Source organism: Microcebus murinus, chromosome 15, assembly GCF_040939455.1.
Source record: "Microcebus murinus isolate Inina chromosome 15, M.murinus_Inina_mat1.0, whole genome shotgun sequence".
In the NCBI taxonomy this organism is placed as follows: Eukaryota; Metazoa; Chordata; class Mammalia; order Primates; family Cheirogaleidae; genus Microcebus; species Microcebus murinus.
This window is the reverse complement of record NC_134118.1, coordinates 77,547,198-77,564,180: the sequence shown is the minus strand read 5'-3', so window position 1 is coordinate 77,564,180 and position 16,983 is coordinate 77,547,198. Positions and strand designations below refer to the sequence as shown.

Sequence of the window (16,983 nt, the reverse complement as noted above, 5' to 3'; positions counted from 1 at the left end):
CGGGGAGGAGGGTGTCAGGCAGGGGCAGAGGACGGTGACAGGCCGGGCGGGAAGGAGCCGGTCAGGCACGGGCCCAGGACGGTGACCGGCCGGGTGGGGAGGAGCGAGTCAGGCAGGGGCCCAGGACGGTGACCGGCCGGGTGGGGAGGAGCGAGTCAGGCAGGGGCCGAGGTGAGGGGCCGGGCGGGGAGGAGGGTGTCAGGCAGGGGCAGAGGACGGTGACAGGCCGGGCGGGAAGGAGCCGGTCAGGCAGGGGCCCAGGACAGTGACGGGCCTGGCCGGGGAGGAGCGCGTCAGGCAGGGGCAGAGGAGACGGGCTGGGTAAGGGTTAGGGTTACAGTTAGGGCACAATTCACAATCGCAAAGATGTGGAAGCGACCCGAGTGCCCATCCATCCAGGAGTGCATTAATAACATGTGGCGCGTGGACACCACGGAGTGCTATTCGGCTGTGAGGAGCAGCGGTGAGAGGGCGCCTCTCGTGCTCTCCTGGCCAGAGCTGGAACCCGTTCCAGTAAGCCAAGTATCCCAAGAATGGACACACGAGCACCACGTGAGCGCGCTCACCAGCAAATTGGTAGGAACGGATGGACACCTAAGTGGACTGAGGGGAATCACCTTCATCGGGTGGGTGTCGGGCGGGCGTGGGGAGGGGGTGGACATACACATCCATTAGGGAGGGGGTGGGTGCGCACCAACTGGGGGATGGGCGCGCTTGGAGCTCTGACCCGAGGGGGGAGGCGGGGAAAGAGCAATGCACCTGACCTTAACCTTGGTACCCTCACAATAGGCTGGGAGAAAATGAGAAATAAATGAATAAGAAAACAGGGGCTGGGGGGCAGGGGCAATACATGTCACCTCAATGCTTGGACTCCCATCATCTGCTTGGAAAGAGAGAGAAAAGAAAATGCAATAATAGAGATAAGAGACACTTTTTAAGAAAATGAATCCGAAAAGAAAAGTAAAAGGAGGCCTGTGGAGCAGGTCTGGGTGTGACTCCGGATCCCCCAACATCTGGTGCCACCACCAAAGATTCCTAGGTGTAGCCCATAGAACCCCGAAAGCAACGGGACGAGTTCTGGTCACATACTCCCTCAAATTACATCCTGGAATGCTTCCGGAACTCCCTCCCCTCTCAGACTCTCAAGGTTTCCTCCAGCGTGTCGGTTCCCACAGACCAGACCTTTGGTCTGAGACCTGACAGTCCAGATGGCACGCATGCTGCCGCGTGGCGGCGGTGCCGCGGCTCGGGACAAGAGGAGGCCCCACGGTGTGGGCTGTGGTGGCAGGCACCCCGGGGGGCGCTGAGGGTGGGGGTGATCCGCGGGACCCGCCGCCGCCACCGCAGTAGCACTCCCAGAAAGGGGACAGAATGAGAGGCAAAAAAAAAAGAAAAGTAAAGAAAAAAAAAAGCCTCCGGCACCCGGTATTCCCAGGCGGTCTCCCATGCAAGTACTAACCAGGACGGAAGCTGCTTAGCTTCGGAGATCAGAAGAGATGGGAAGCGTTCAGGGTGGTGTGGCCTTAGACGGCGGAGGGCGCCCCTGCCCCGCTCAAGAAGCCGAGTCTCACTGCACTTCCCCGCGATAGCTCTGCCCCGCGCCGGGCCGGGCCTGTTGAGTTCGCCGGTCGGACAGGGCCTGTTGAGTTCGCGGGACTGAGGTGAGGGACGGGGCGGGGTGGGGGGCTGTCTCTCCACACACAGACACACAGACACACAGACACAGACACACACACACACACACACACACACACACACACACACACACGATGTGCCTCCACGGCTGGACCCGCCAAGGTGGGGACCTTCCAGCCCCCCTCCTCTCCTCACCTCGCCTCCTTCACCTACCAGTCCCCACCCCCAGGGCGCCGGCCGCCGCTGACTGCGCACGCGTGGGGCGCTCGCCCTTTGCCCCCAGCCAGGGGCCGGCCTCGCGCACAACCCCTTTCACCTGCGCCCCCAGCCCTGTGGGTGGGCTGCCGCCTATTCCCCCGGGCCAGGGCTGCGGCACAGCGCATGGGGGAGGCGAGCGAGTGTAGGGGCGTCTCTCGGGATGTGTCCCATGGGTGGGGTGGGGTGGCGTGGCCTGTGGGGCGCTGAAGAAATCAGTCCCCTCCATCTCCTACCTCTGGAAAACCCCCAAGCCCTTGGAGAATGCCGGCACCGCGACCGTGGGGGCCGGGACCCTGCTCTGTGTCCTCCTGTGGCCCAGTCCAAGGGGTCTGGGCCTGGCCGGGGCTGCATTGGACCCCAACCACCCTGGGGTGTGGACTTGCTAAAAGTCGGCGATTAGATATTGGATTCGAGCTTCATTGAGGTCTTTTCACTAATGAATGCACCGAAAAGAGTTTCCTAATCCATCTGTGAGGGTGGCAACTGAAAGAGAATTTTAAAGCTGACAGAATAGGCGAGGAAAGGCATAGGAGATTTCCAAACCCAGTAAGGAAGCCTTTCCCGAAACGGAAGAAAGAAACGAGCAAACAGAAACACCGGTAGCCCGCCCGGATCAGAGTCTGCCCCTGAGAGAAAGTACCCTGACCAGGTTCACCCGTGGGTGGGTGGCGAGCTAGCGGCGTTCAGAAGAGCGAGGCCCGCAGTCTGTGCAGAAGACACCTGCACTCGGGTGTGTGTGGCGGCACAATTCCCAAGCAGCTCCAAATGGTAATCCAAAGAGAAGCCAGGGAGTTCCCAACGCCCCAGGTGTCCGCAGCCCACGACTGGCTGCTGTGGGAATGCGAAGCCCGGCTCCTTGTCTCAGAGCGGGACAACCAGGAGGTGTGATGTCCACTCCGGGGGTTCCCAGGAGGATGAGGCTGAAGCTGGGACTTGGCCTGAAAGTGCACCCTCGCATGGGCACCCCCTTCCGCTTCCGGCTCCTCTACCCCTGGTGCCCCTCCATCCAGGGGCCAGACCTTAAAAAATCACCCGCAAGAGAATCCTGGTCCCAAAGAAGCCCTCTGGGGGACCCGTGCTGAGAGAGCTTGTGGGCATGGCCCGCTGGGGCTCTGCCCGACCCAGGGCTGGGAGATGCAACCTCCCAGCTCTGGGTCCCTGCAGGAAGTGTTGGCAAGCACTGGGCCAGTCCTCCAAAGGCCCAGGTGCAGGGAGCCCAGGCCAAGCAGCCTGTGCAAGAAGCCACATGCCGTGCCACCCCGGGAACACGACTGCAGGTCACGGCCCCTCCCTCCCCCCACTCCTCTTCCTCCTCCTCCTCCTCCTCCTCCTCCTCCACCTCCTCCTCCCCACCCCCGACATGGCGCAGGGCTCAGAGACAACTCAGACGCTGCTACCAAAGTCCACAGGGCATCGGTTGCTACTCCAAAGCACCCGAGCAGACCGCGTTGTCCAGCCAGCCCCTGGGCCTCCCTGGGGTGCCCACACAAAAGTGCAGACAACCACCGGACTCGCAATGTCAGTTTGAGGATGTTTCTGCCACTCTAAGGACCCGCAGGCCAGCTGGGCCTTCGGGCAGGACAGAGAGCCCCGGAATCCGACGTGGAGAGCTGCGTGTACGTCCCCATCAGGAGGCGGTCCCCACCTCCCCGGCTCTCCCCTTGCGGGGAGCGGCAGCTGCAGGGCCTCAGGGAAGACACCAGGCTGGGCCCCCGCGGCACAGCGGGGCACCTGAGCCAGACTGCTGAGGCCGCCCTGCTGCCGGGTTCCCGGAGGGCTTCCTGGAAGCAGCGTCCACACCAAGCCCTTGGAAGGCCCAGGCGATGGAGGAGCCGGTCAGGCAGGGTCCTAGGAGGGTGACGGGCGGGGAGGAGCGTGTAAGGCAGGGGCAGAGGACGGTGACAGGCCGGGCGGGAAGGAGCCGGTCAGGCAGGGGCCCAGGACGGTGACCGGCCGGGTGGGGAGGAGCGAGTCAGGCAGGGGCCGAGGTGAGGGGCCGGGCGGGGAGGAGGGTGTCAGGCAGGGGCAGAGGACGGTGACAGGCCGGGCGGGAAGGAGCCGGTCAGGCACGGGCCCAGGACGGTGACCGGCCGGGCGGGAAGGAGCCGGTCAGGCAGGGGCCCAGGACGGTGACCGGCCGGGTGGGGAGGAGCGAGTCAGGCAGGGGCCGAGGTGAGGGGCCGGGCGGGGAGGAGGGTGTCAGGCAGGGGCAGAGGACGGTGACAGGCCGGGCGGGAAGGAGCCGGTCAGGCAGGGGCCCAGGACAGTGACGGGCCTGGCCGGGGAGGAGCGCGTCAGGCAGGGGCAGAGGAGACGGGCTGGGTAAGGGTTAGGGTTACAGTTAGGGCACAATTCACAATCGCAAAGATGTGGAAGCGACCCGAGTGCCCATCCATCCAGGAGTGCATTAATAACATGTGGCGCGTGGACACCACGGAGTGCTATTCGGCTATGAGGAGCAGCGGTGAGAGGGCGCCTCTCGTGCTCTCCTGGCCAGAGCTGGAACCCGTTCCAGTAAGCCAAGTATCCCAAGAATGGACACACGAGCACCACGTGAGCGCGCTCACCAGCAAATTGGTAGGAACGGATGGACACCTAAGTGGACTGAGGGGAATCACCTTCATCGGGTGGGTGTCGGGCGGGCGTGGGGAGGGGGTGGACATACACATCCATTAGGGAGGGGGTGGGTGCGCACCAACTGGGGGATGGGCGCGCTTGGAGCTCTGACCCGAGGGGGGAGGCGGGGAAAGAGCAATGCACCTGACCTTAACCTTGGTACCCTCACAATAGGCTGGGAGAAAATGAGAAATAAATGAATAAGAAAACAGGGGCTGGGGGGCAGGGGCAATACATGTCACCTCAATGCTTGGACTCCCATCATCTGCTTGGAAAGAGAGAGAAAAGAAAATGCAATAATAGAGATAAGAGACACTTTTTAAGAAAATGAATCCGAAAAGAAAAGTAAAAGGAGGCCTGTGGAGCAGGTCTGGGTGTGACTCCGGATCCCCCAACATCTGGTGCCACCACCAAAGATTCCTAGGTGTAGCCGATAGAACCCCGAAAGCAACGGGACGAGTTCTGGTCACATACTCCCTCAAATTACATCCTGGAATGCTTCCGGAACTCCCTCCCCTCTCAGACTCTCAAGGTTTCCTCCAGCGTGTTGGTTCCCACAGACCAGACCTTTGGTCTGAGACCTGACAGTCCAGATGGCACGCATGCTGCCGCGTGGCGGCGGTGCCGCGGCTCGGGACAAGAGGAGGCCCCATGGTGTGGGCTGTGGTGGCAGGCACCCCGGGGGGCGCTGAGGGTGGGGGTGATCCGCGGGGCCCGCAGCCGCCACCACAGTAGCACTCCCAGAAAGGGGACAGAATGAGAGGCAAAAAAAAAAAGTAAAGAAAAAAAAAAGCCTCCGGCACCCGGTATTCCCAGGCGGTCTCCCATGCAAGTACTAACCAAGATGGAAGCTGCTTAGCTTTGGAGATCAGAAGAGATGGGAAACGTTCAGGGTGGTGTGGCCTTAGACGGCGGAGGGCGCCCCTGCCCCGCTCAAGAAGCCGAGTCTCACTGCACTTCCCCGCGATAGCTCTGCCCCGCGCCGGGCCGGGCCTGTTGAGTTCGCCGGTCGGACAGGGCCTGTTGAGTTCGCGGGACTGAGGTGAGGGACGGGGCGGGGTGGGGGGCTGTCTCTCCACACACAGACACACAGACACACAGACACAGACACACACACACACACACACACACACACACACGATGTGCCTCCACGGCTGGACCCGCCAAGGTGGCGACCTTCCAGCCCCCCTCCTCTCCTCACCTCGCCTCCTTCACCTACCCGCTCCCCACTCCCAGGTCGCCGGCCGCCGCTGACTGCGCACGCGTGGGGCGCTCGCCCTTTGCCCCCAGCCAGGGGCCGGCCTCGCGCACAACCCCTTTCACCTGCGCCCCCAGCCCTGTGGGTGGGCTGCCGCCTATTCCCCCGGGCCAGGGCTGCGGCACAGCGCATGGGGGAGGCGAGCGAGTGTAGGGGCGTCTCTCGGGATGTGTCCCATGGGTGGGGTGGGGTGGCGTGGCCTGTGGGGCGCTGAAGAAATCAGTCCCCTCCATCTCCTACCTCTGGAAAACCCCCAAGCCCTTGGAGAATGCCGGCACCGCGACCGTGGGGGCCGGGACCCTGCTCTGTGTCCTCCTGTGGCCCAGTCCAAGGGGCCTGGGCCTGGCCGGGGCTGCATTGGACCCCAACCACCCTGGGGTGTGGACTTGCTAAAAGTCGGCGATTAGATATTGGATTCGAGCTTCATTGAGGTCTTTTCACTAATGAATGCACCAAAAAGAGTTTCCTAATCCATCTGTGAGGGTGGCAACTGAAAGAGAATTTTAAAGCTGACAGAATAGGCGAGGAAAGGCATAGGAGATTTCCAAACCCAGTAAGGAAGCCTTTCCCGAAACGGAAGAAAGAAACGAGCAAACAGAAACACCGGTAGCCCGCCCGGATCAGAGTCTGCCCCTGAGAGAAAGTACCCTGACCAGGTTCACCCGTGGGTGGGTGGCGAGCTAGCGGCGTTCAGAAGAGCGAGGCCCGCAGTCTGTGCAGAAGACACCTGCACTCGGGTGTGTGTGGCGGCACAATTCCCAAGCAGCTCCAAATGGTAATCCAAAGAGAAGCCAGGGAGTTCCCAACGCCCCAGGTGTCCGCAGCCCACGACTGGCTGCTGTGGGAATGCGAAGCCCGGCTCCTTGTCTCAGAGCGGGACAACCAGGAGGTGTGATGTCCACTCCGGGGGTTCCCAGGAGGATGAGGCTGAAGCTGGGACTTGGCCTGAAAGTGTCCCCTCGCATGGGCACCCCCTTCCGCTTCCGGCTCCTCTACCCCTGGTGCCCCTCCATCCAGGGGCCAGACCTTAAAAAATCACCCGCAAGAGAATCCTGGTCCCAAAGAAGCCCTCTGGGGGACCCGTGCAGAGAGAGCTTGTGGGCATGGCCCGCTGGGGCTCTGCCCGACCCAGGGCTGGGAGATGCCACCTCCCAGCTCTGGGTCCCTGCAGGAAGTGTTGGCAAGCACTGGGCCAGTCCTCCAAAGGCCCAGGTGCAGGGAGCCCAGGCCAAGCAGCCTGTGGAAGAAGCCACCCCGGGAAGACGACTGCAGGCCATGGCCCTTCCCACCTCCTCCTCCTCCTCCTCCTGCTCCTCCACCCCCACCGACCTCCCACCCCCCACCCCCGACATGGCGCAGGGCTCAGAGACACCTCAGACACTTGCTACCCAAAGTGCAAAGGGCATCAGTTGCTCCTCCAAACCCCCCCCCTGCCCAGCAGACCGCGTCGTCCAGCCAGCCCCCGGGCCTCCCTGGGGTGCCCAGCACAAAAGTGCAGACAACCACCGGACCCTCAATCTCAGTTTTCGGATGTTTTTGCCACTCTAAGGACCCGCAGGCCAGCTGGGCCTTCTGGCAGGACAGAGAGCCCCGGAATCCGACGTGGAGAGCTGGGTGTACGTCCCCACGAGGAGGCGGTCCCCATCTCCGCGGCTCTCCCCTTGCGGGGGGGGGGAAAGCAGCCACGGGGCCTCGGAGAAGACACCAGGCTGGGCGCCCGCCCCACAGTGGGGGCACGTCCCCCGCAGGCCACTTAGCGACGGCCGCCGGCCGGCGGACGGTTGGGTGGCGCGAGACGCTGCGGCCGCCCTGCTACCGGGTTCCTGGGAGGGCGTCCTGGAACCAGCGTCCACACCAAGCCCTTGGAAGGCCCAGGCGACGGAGGAGCCCCGTCAGGCAGGGGCCGAGGACGGTGACGGCCCGGGCGGGGAGGAGCGTGTCAGGCAGGGGCAGAGGACGGTGACAGGTGACAGGCCGGGCGGGAAGGAGTCAGTCAGGCAGGGGCCGAGGAGGAGACGGGCTGGGTAAGGGTTAGGGTTAGAGTCAGGGCACAAGTCACAATCGCAAAGACCTGGAAGCGACCCGAGTGCCCATCGACCCACGAGTGCGTAAATGAAATGTGGCGCGTGGACACCACGGAGTGCTATTCAGCTAGGAGGAGCAGCGGTGAGAGGGCACCTCTCGTGGTTCTCCTGGCCAGAGCTGGAACCCGTTCCAGTAAGCCAGGTAGCCCAAGAATGGACACACGAGCACCACGTGCCCGCGCTCACCAGCAAATGGGTACGAACCGATGGACACCTAAGTGGACACAGAGGAATCACCTTCATCGGGTGGGTGTCGGGCGGGTGGGGGGAGGGGATGGGCATACACCTCCATTAGGAATGGGGTGGGTGCGCACCGACTGGGGCATGGGCGCACTTGAGGCTCTGACCCGAGGGGGGAGGCTGGGAGAGGGCAACGTACCCGACCTTAACATTGGTACCCCCACAATACGCTGGAACGACATCAGAGGTAAATGAATAAGAACACAGGGGGGAGGGGGGCACGGGCAACACATGTCACCTTAATACTTGGACTCCCATCATCTGCTTGAAAAGAGAGAGAAAAGAAAATGCAATCATAGAGATAAGAGACACTTTTTAAAAATAATGAATCCGAAGAGAAAAGTAAAAGGAGGCCTGTGGAGCAGGTCTGGGTGCGACTCCGGATCCCCCAACATCAGGTGCCACCACCAAAGATTCCTACGTGTAGCCCATAGAACCCCAAAAGCAACGGGACGAGTTCTGGTCACATACTCCCTCCAAATGACATCCTGGCCTTCTTCTGGAACTCCCTCCCCTCTCAGACTCTCAAGGTTTCCTCCAGCGTGTCGGTTCCCACAGAGCAGACCTTTGGTCTGAGACCTGACAGTCCAGAAGCCACGCATGCTGCCGCGTGACGGCGGTGTCGCGGCTTGGGACAAGAGGAGGCCCCACGGTGCGGGCTGGGGCGCCAGGCACCGCGGCGGGCGCTGAGGGTGGGGGTGACCCCCACCCCGGGCCGCCGCCTCGCTCCCAGAGAGGGGACAGAACAAGAGGCAAAACAAAAAAAAAAAAAAAGAAGAAGCCTACGGCACCCGGTATTCCCAGGCGGTCTCCCATCCAAGTACTAACCAGGCCCGACCCTGCTTAGCTTCCGAGACCAGACGAGGTCGGGCGCGTTCAGGGTGGTGTGGCCCTAGACGGCGGAGGGCGCCCCTGCCCCGCTCAAGAAGCCGAGCCTCTCTGCGCTTCCCCGCCGCCTCCTCCCGCCCCAGGCCCCGCACCGGCGCTGACCCGCGCCGGGCCGGGCCTGTTGAGTTCACCGGCCGGGTCCGGCGGGCTCCGAGGGACGGGGGTGACAGGCGGGGCGGGGCGGGCAGGGAGCGGTGGGCCGGGGTGGGGGGCTGTCTCTCTATACACACACACACACACACACACACACTCACACTCACACAAGATGCGCCTCCACGGCTGGACTCGCCAAGGTGGAGACCTTCCAGCCCCCTTCCTCTCCTCGCCTGGCCTCCTTCACCTACCCGCCCCCCACCCCCAGCTCGTGGCCGCCCCCGCCGCCGCCGCCGCCGCCGCCGCCGCCGCCGCCGCCGCCGCCGATTGCGCACGCGCGGATCGCCCGCCCTTTGACCCCAGGCAGGGGCCGCCCTCCCCGACAACCCCTTTCAGCTGGGCCCCCCACCCTGTGGGTGGGCTGCCGCCTATTCCCCCGGGCCCCGGGCTGGGGCACAGCGCATGGGGGAGGGGAGCGAGTGTATGGGGCGTCTCTCTCTCTCTCTAGGGATGTGTCCCATGGGTGGGGTGGCGTGGTTTGTGGGGCGCTGAAGAAATCAGTCCCCTCCATCTCCTACCTCTGGAAAACGCCCAAGCCCTTGGAGAACTGCCGGCAACGCGACCGGGGGGGCCGGGACCCTCCTCTGTGTCCTCCTGTGGCCCAGTCCAAGGGGCCGGGGCCTGGGCCTGGCCGGGGCTGCATTGGACCCCGACCACCCTGGCGTGTGGACTCGCTAAAAATCGGCCATTAGATATTGGATTCCAGCTTCATTGAGGTCATTTCACTAATGAGTGCACCGGAAAGAGTTTCCTAATCCATCTGTGAGGGTGGCAACTGAAAGAGAATTTTAAAGCTGACAGAATAGGCGAGGAAAGGCATAGGAGATTTCCACACCCAGTAAGGAAGCCTTTCCCGAAATGGAAGAAAGAAACGAGCAAACAGAAACACCGGTAGCCCGCCAGGATCAGAGTCTGCCCCCGAGAGAAAGTACCCTGACCAGGTTCACCCGTGGGTGGGTGGCGAGCTAGCGGCATTCAGAAGAGCGAGGCCCGCAGTCTGTGCAGAAGACACCTGCACTCGGGTGTGTGTGTGGCGGCACGATTCACAAGCAGCTCCAGATGTTAAGCCAAGGAGAAGCCAGGGAGTTCCCAACGCCCCAGGTGTCCTCAGCCCACGACTGGCTGCTGGGGGAATGCGAAGCCCGGCTCCTTGTCTCAGAGCGGGACAACCAGGAGGTGTGACGTACACCCCGGGGTTCCCAGGAGGATCAGGCTGAAGCTGGGACTTGGCCTGAAAGTGTCCCCTCGCATGGCCACCCCCTTCCCCTTCCTGCTCCTCTACTCCTGGTGCCCCTCCATCCAGGGGCCAGACCTTAAAGAGTCACCCGCAAGAGAATCCTGGTCCCAAAGGAGCCTTCTGGGGGACCCGTGCTGAGAGAGGTTGTGGGCATGGCCCGCTGGGGCTCTGCCCGACCCAGGGCTGAGAGATGCAACCTCCCAGCTCTGGGTCCCTGCAGGGGAAGCGTTGGCAAGCACAGGGCCAGTCCTCCAAAGGCCCAGGTGCAGGGAGCCCAGGCCAAGCAGCCTGTGGAAGAAGCCACCCCGGGAAGACGACTGCAGGCCACGGCCCTTCCCACCTCCTCCTCCTCCTCCTCCTGCTCCTCCACCCCCACCGACCTCCCACCCCCCACCCCCGACATGGCGCAGGGCTCAGAGACACCTCAGACACTTGCTACCCAAAGTGCAAAGGGCATCAGTTGCTCCTCCAAACCCCCCCCCCTGCCCAGCAGACCGCGTCGTCCAGCCAGCCCCCGGGCCTCCCTGGGGTGCCCAGCACAAAAGTGCAGACAACCACCGGACCCTCAATCTCAGTTTTCGGATGTTTTTGCCACTCTAAGGACCCGCAGGCCAGCTGGGCCTTCTGGCAGGACAGAGAGCCCCGGAATCCGACGTGGAGAGCTGGGTGTACGTCCCCACGAGGAGGCGGTCCCCACCTCCGCGGCTCTCCCCTTGCGGGGGGGGGTGAAAGCAGCCACGGGGCCTCGGAGAAGACACCAGGCTGGGCGCCCGCCCCACAGTGGGGGCACGTCCCCCGCAGGCCACTTAGCGACGGCCGCCGGCCGGCGGACGGTTGGGTGGCGCGAGACGCTGCGGCCGCCCTGCTACCGGGTTCCTGGGAGGGCGTCCTGGAACCAGCGTCCACACCAAGCCCTTGGAAGGCCCAGGCGACGGAGGAGCCCCGTCAGGCAGGGGCCGAGGACGGTGACGGCCCGGGCGGGGAGGAGCGTGTCAGGCAGGGGCAGAGGACGGTGACAGGTGACAGGCCGGGCGGGAAGGAGTCAGTCAGGCAGGGGCCGAGGAGGAGACGGGCTGGGTAAGGGTTAGGGTTAGAGTCAGGGCACAAGTCACAATCGCAAAGACCTGGAAGCGACCCGAGTGCCCATCGACCCACGAGTGCGTAAATGAAATGTGGCGCGTGGACACCACGGAGTGCTATTCAGCTAGGAGGAGCAGCGGTGAGAGGGCACCTCTCGTGGTTCTCCTGGCCAGAGCTGGAACCCGTTCCAGTAAGCCAGGTAGCCCAAGAATGGACACACGAGCACCACGTGCTCGCGCTCACCAGCAAATGGGTACGAACCGATGGACACCTAAGTGGACACAGAGGAATCACCTTCATCGGGTGGGTGTCGGGCGGGTGGGGGGAGGGGATGGGCATACACCTCCATTAGGAATGGGGTGGGTGCGCACCGACTGGGGCATGGGCGCACTTGAGGCTCTGACCCGAGGGGGGAGGCTGGGAGAGGGCAACGTACCCGACCTTAACATTGGTACCCCCACAATACGCTGGAACGACATCAGAGGTAAATGAATAAGAACACAGGGGGGAGGGGGGCACGGGCAACACATGTCACCTTAATACTTGGACTCCCATCATCTGCTTGAAAAGAGAGAGAAAAGAAAATGCAATCATAGAGATAAGAGACACTTTTTAAAAATAATGAATCCGAAGAGAAAAGTAAAAGGAGGCCTGTGGAGCAGGTCTGGGTGCGACTCCGGATCCCCCAACATCAGGTGCCACCACCAAAGATTCCTACGTGTAGCCCATAGAACCCCAAAAGCAACGGGACGAGTTCTGGTCACATACTCCCTCCAAATGACATCCTGGCCTTCTTCTGGAACTCCCTCCCCTCTCAGACTCTCAAGGTTTCCTCCAGCGTGTCGGTTCCCACAGAGCAGACCTTTGGTCTGAGACCTGACAGTCCAGAAGCCACGCATGCTGCCGCGTGACGGCGGTGTCGCGGCTTGGGACAAGAGGAGGCCCCACGGTGCGGGCTGGGGCGCCAGGCACCGCGGCGGGCGCTGAGGGTGGGGGTGACCCCCACCCCGGGCCGCCGCCTCGCTCCCAGAGAGGGGACAGAACAAGAGGCAAAACAAAAAAAAAAAAAAAGAAGAAGCCTACGGCACCCGGTATTCCCAGGCGGTCTCCCATCCAAGTACTAACCAGGCCCGACCCTGCTTAGCTTCCGAGACCAGACGAGGTCGGGCGCGTTCAGGGTGGTGTGGCCCTAGACGGCGGAGGGCGCCCCTGCCCCGCTCAAGAAGCCGAGCCTCTCTGCGCTTCCCCGCCGCCTCCTCCCGCCCCAGGCCCCGCACCGGCGCTGACCCGCGCCGGGCCGGGCCTGTTGAGTTCACCGGCCGGGTCCGGCGGGCTCCGAGGGACGGGGGTGACAGGCGGGGCGGGGCGGGCAGGGAGCGGTGGGCCGGGGTGGGGGGCTGTCTCTCTATACACACACACACACACACACACACACTCACACTCACACAAGATGCGCCTCCACGGCTGGACTCGCCAAGGTGGAGACCTTCCAGCCCCCTTCCTCTCCTCGCCTGGCCTCCTTCACCTACCCGCCCCCCACCCCCAGCTCGTGGCCGCCCCCGCCGCCGCCGCCGCCGCCGCCGCCGCCGCCGATTGCGCACGCGCGGATCGCCCGCCCTTTGACCCCAGGCAGGGGCCGCCCTCCCCGACAACCCCTTTCAGCTGGGCCCCCCACCCTGTGGGTGGGCTGCCGCCTATTCCCCCGGGCCCCGGGCTGGGGCACAGCGCATGGGGGAGGGGAGCGAGTGTATGGGGCGTCTCTCTCTCTCTCTAGGGATGTGTCCCATGGGTGGGGTGGCGTGGTTTGTGGGGCGCTGAAGAAATCAGTCCCCTCCATCTCCTACCTCTGGAAAACGCCCAAGCCCTTGGAGAACTGCCGGCAACGCGACCGGGGGGGCCGGGACCCTCCTCTGCGTCCTCCTGTGGCCCAGTCCAAGGGGCCGGGGCCTGGGCCTGGCCGGGGCTGCATTGGACCCCGACCACCCTGGCGTGTGGACTCGCTAAAAATCGGCCATTAGATATTGGATTCCAGCTTCATTGAGGTCATTTCACTAATGAGTGCACCGGAAAGAGTTTCCTAATCCATCTGTGAGGGTGGCAACTGAAAGAGAATTTTAAAGCTGACAGAATAGGCGAGGAAAGGCATAGGAGATTTCCACACCCAGTAAGGAAGCCTTTCCCGAAATGGAAGAAAGAAACGAGCAAACAGAAACACCGGTAGCCCGCCAGGATCAGAGTCTGCCCCCGAGAGAAAGTACCCTGACCAGGTTCACCCGTGGGTGGGTGGCGAGCTAGCGGCATTCAGAAGAGCGAGGCCCGCAGTCTGTGCAGAAGACACCTGCACTCGGGTGTGTGTGTGGCGGCACGATTCACAAGCAGCTCCAGATGTTAAGCCAAGGAGAAGCCAGGGAGTTCCCAACGCCCCAGGTGTCCTCAGCCCACGACTGGCTGCTGGGGGAATGCGAAGCCCGGCTCCTTGTCTCAGAGCGGGACAACCAGGAGGTGTGACGTACACCCCGGGGTTCCCAGGAGGATCAGGCTGAAGCTGGGACTTGGCCTGAAAGTGTCCCCTCGCATGGCCACCCCCTTCCCCTTCCTGCTCCTCTACTCCTGGTGCCCCTCCATCCAGGGGCCAGACCTTAAAGAGTCACCCGCAAGAGAATCCTGGTCCCAAAGGAGCCTTCTGGGGGACCCGTGCTGAGAGAGGTTGTGGGCATGGCCCGCTGGGGCTCTGCCCGACCCAGGGCTGAGAGATGCAACCTCCCAGCTCTGGGTCCCTGCAGGGGAAGCGTTGGCAAGCACAGGGCCAGTCCTCCAAAGGCCCAGGTGCAGGGAGCCCAGGCCAAGCAGCCTGTGGAAGAAGCCACCCCGGGAAGACGACTGCAGGCCACGGCCCTTCCCACCTCCTCCTCCTCCTCCTCCTGCTCCTCCACCCCCACCGACCTCCCACCCCCCACCCCCGACATGGCGCAGGGCTCAGAGACACCTCAGACACTTGCTACCCAAAGTGCAAAGGGCATCAGTTGCTCCTCCAAACCCCCCCCCCTGCCCAGCAGACCGCGTCGTCCAGCCAGCCCCCGGGCCTCCCTGGGGTGCCCAGCACAAAAGTGCAGACAACCACCGGACCCTCAATCTCAGTTTTCGGATGTTTTTGCCACTCTAAGGACCCGCAGGCCAGCTGGGCCTTCTGGCAGGACAGAGAGCCCCGGAATCCGACGTGGAGAGCTGGGTGTACGTCCCCACGAGGAGGCGGTCCCCACCTCCGCGGCTCTCCCCTTGCGGGGGGGGGTGAAAGCAGCCACGGGGCCTCGGAGAAGACACCAGGCTGGGCGCCCGCCCCACAGTGGGGGCACGTCCCCCGCAGGCCACTTAGCGACGGCCGCCGGCCGGCGGACGGTTGGGTGGCGCGAGACGCTGCGGCCGCCCTGCTACCGGGTTCCTGGGAGGGCGTCCTGGAACCAGCGTCCACACCAAGCCCTTGGAAGGCCCAGGCGACGGAGGAGCCCCGTCAGGCAGGGGCCGAGGACGGTGACGGCCCGGGCGGGGAGGAGCGTGTCAGGCAGGGGCAGAGGACGGTGACAGGTGACAGGCCGGGCGGGAAGGAGTCAGTCAGGCAGGGGCCGAGGAGGAGACGGGCTGGGTAAGGGTTAGGGTTAGAGTCAGGGCACAAGTCACAATCGCAAAGACCTGGAAGCGACCCGAGTGCCCATCGACCCACGAGTGCGTAAATGAAATGTGGCGCGTGGACACCACGGAGTGCTATTCAGCTAGGAGGAGCAGCGGTGAGAGGGCACCTCTCGTGGTTCTCCTGGCCAGAGCTGGAACCTGTTCCAGTAAGCCAGGTAGCCCAAGAATGGACACACGAGCACCACGTGCTCGCGCTCACCAGCAAATGGGTACGAACCGATGGACACCTAAGTGGACACAGAGGAATCACCTTCATCGGGTGGGTGTCGGGCGGGTGGGGGGAGGGGATGGGCATACACCTCCATTAGGAATGGGGTGGGTGCGCACCGACTGGGGCATGGGCGCACTTGAGGCTCTGACCCGAGGGGGGAGGCTGGGAGAGGGCAACGTACCCGACCTTAACATTGGTACCCCCACAATACGCTGGAACGACATCAGAGGTAAATGAATAAGAACACAGGGGGGAGGGGGGCACGGGCAACACATGTCACCTTAATACTTGGACTCCCATCATCTGCTTGAAAAGAGAGAGAAAAGAAAATGCAATCATAGAGATAAGAGACACTTTTTAAAAATAATGAATCCGAAGAGAAAAGTAAAAGGAGGCCTGTGGAGCAGGTCTGGGTGCGACTCCGGATCCCCCAACATCAGGTGCCACCACCAAAGATTCCTACGTGTAGCCCATAGAACCCCAAAAGCAACGGGACGAGTTCTGGTCACATACTCCCTCCAAATGACATCCTGGCCTTCTTCTGGAACTCCCTCCCCTCTCAGACTCTCAAGGTTTCCTCCAGCGTGTCGGTTCCCACAGAGCAGACCTTTGGTCTGAGACCTGACAGTCCAGAAGCCACGCATGCTGCCGCGTGACGGCGGTGTCGCGGCTTGGGACAAGAGGAGGCCCCACGGTGCGGGCTGGGGCGCCAGGCACCGCGGCGGGCGCTGAGGGTGGGGGTGACCCCCACCCCGGGCCGCCGCCTCGCTCCCAGAGAGGGGACAGAACAAGAGGCAAAACAAAAAAAAAAAAAAAGAAGAAGCCTACGGCACCCGGTATTCCCAGGCGGTCTCCCATCCAAGTACTAACCAGGCCCGACCCTGCTTAGCTTCCGAGACCAGACGAGGTCGGGCGCGTTCAGGGTGGTGTGGCCCTAGACGGCGGAGGGCGCCCCTGCCCCGCTCAAGAAGCCGAGCCTCTCTGCGCTTCCCCGCCGCCTCCTCCCGCCCCAGGCCCCGCACCGGCGCTGACCCGCGCCGGGCCGGGCCTGTTGAGTTCACCGGCCGGGTCCGGCGGGCTCCGAGGGACGGGGGTGACAGGCGGGGCGGGGCGGGCAGGGAGCGGTGGGCCGGGGTGGGGGGCTGTCTCTCTATACACACACACACACACACACACACACTCACACTCACACAAGATGCGCCTCCACGGCTGGACTCGCCAAGGTGGAGACCTTCCAGCCCCCTTCCTCTCCTCGCCTGGCCTCCTTCACCTACCCGCCCCCCACCCCCAGCTCGTGGCCGCCGCCGCCGCCGCCGCCGCCGCCGCCGCCGATTGCGCACGCGCGGATCGCCCGCCCTTTGACCCCAGGCAGGGGCCGCCCTCCCCGACAACCCCTTTCAGCTGGGCCCCCCACCCTGTGGGTGGGCTGCCGCCTATTCCCCCGGGCCCCGGGCTGGGGCACAGCGCATGGGGGAGGGGAGCGAGTGTATGGGGCGTCTCTCTCTCTCTCTAGGGATGTGTCCCATGGGTGGGGTGGCGTGGTTTGTGGGGCGCTGAAGAAATCAGTCCCCTCCATCTCCTACCTCTGGAAAACGCCCAAGCCCTTGGAGAACTGCCGGCAACGCGACCGGGGGGG

The 16,983-nt window shown here is 63.5% G+C and overlaps 3 non-coding genes across 3 annotated transcripts; all 3 read right to left on the bottom strand.

The window, feature by feature from the left end:
- Positions 1-8,870: 8,870 nt before the first annotated feature.
- On the bottom strand, positions 8,871-8,989 carry LOC142876451 (5S ribosomal RNA). The gene has a single exon (XR_012923352.1). It is a non-coding gene; the product is annotated as a 5S ribosomal RNA (ribosomal RNA).
- Positions 8,990-12,525: 3,536 nt separating this feature from the next.
- On the bottom strand, positions 12,526-12,644 carry LOC142876450 (5S ribosomal RNA). Its single transcript, XR_012923351.1, has one exon. It is a non-coding gene; the product is annotated as a 5S ribosomal RNA (ribosomal RNA).
- A 3,524-nt stretch (positions 12,645-16,168) lies between these two features.
- Positions 16,169-16,287, bottom strand: LOC142876449 (5S ribosomal RNA). Its single transcript, XR_012923350.1, has one exon. It is a non-coding gene; the product is annotated as a 5S ribosomal RNA (ribosomal RNA).
- Between the last annotated feature and the right edge of the window lie 696 nt (positions 16,288-16,983).